The sequence below is a fragment of the Acanthisitta chloris genome, unplaced genomic scaffold (genome assembly GCF_000695815.1).
Source record: "Acanthisitta chloris isolate BGI_N310 unplaced genomic scaffold, ASM69581v1 scaffold2686, whole genome shotgun sequence".
Classification (NCBI taxonomy): Eukaryota; Metazoa; Chordata; class Aves; order Passeriformes; family Acanthisittidae; genus Acanthisitta; species Acanthisitta chloris.
In genome coordinates this window covers 25,713-26,213 of record NW_008676294.1, presented here as the reverse complement: position 1 = coordinate 26,213, position 501 = coordinate 25,713, and positions in this window count along the sequence as shown.

Sequence of the window (501 nt, the reverse complement as noted above, 5' to 3'; positions counted from 1 at the left end):
GGCCCCGCGGAGCGCGGTCGGCTGTGCTGCGGGCACAGCGCTGCTGCATCCCGCACCTGCAGGGCAGCGGCTCCCCTGACGCTGTGCCTCGGAGCCAGGAATTCAGAGCTGGGAATGACAGGGCGCGGAATGTTTCTCGTTCCACGTGAAGACCAGCTCTCCGCTGAGCTGCCAGAGGGAGTTGCTAGTTAATTGCACCCACAGCTAATGTTTTTTTGAGCAGGTAACGTTGGCAAGCATAAGTTCTTGCTTGTGGGTTTGTTGCCTGTCCTCCCCTGACGCTGTGCCTCGGAGCCAGGAATTCAGAGCTGGGAATGACAGGGCGCGGAATGTTTCTCGTTCCACGTGAAGACCAGCTCTCCGCTGAGCTGCCAGAGGGAGTTGCTAGTTAATTGCACCCACAGCTAATGTTTTTTTGAGCAGGTAACGTTGGCAAGCATAAGTTCTTGCTTGTGGGTTTGTTGCCTGTCCTGCCTCCCCCTCCACACGCACTGGGTGTGA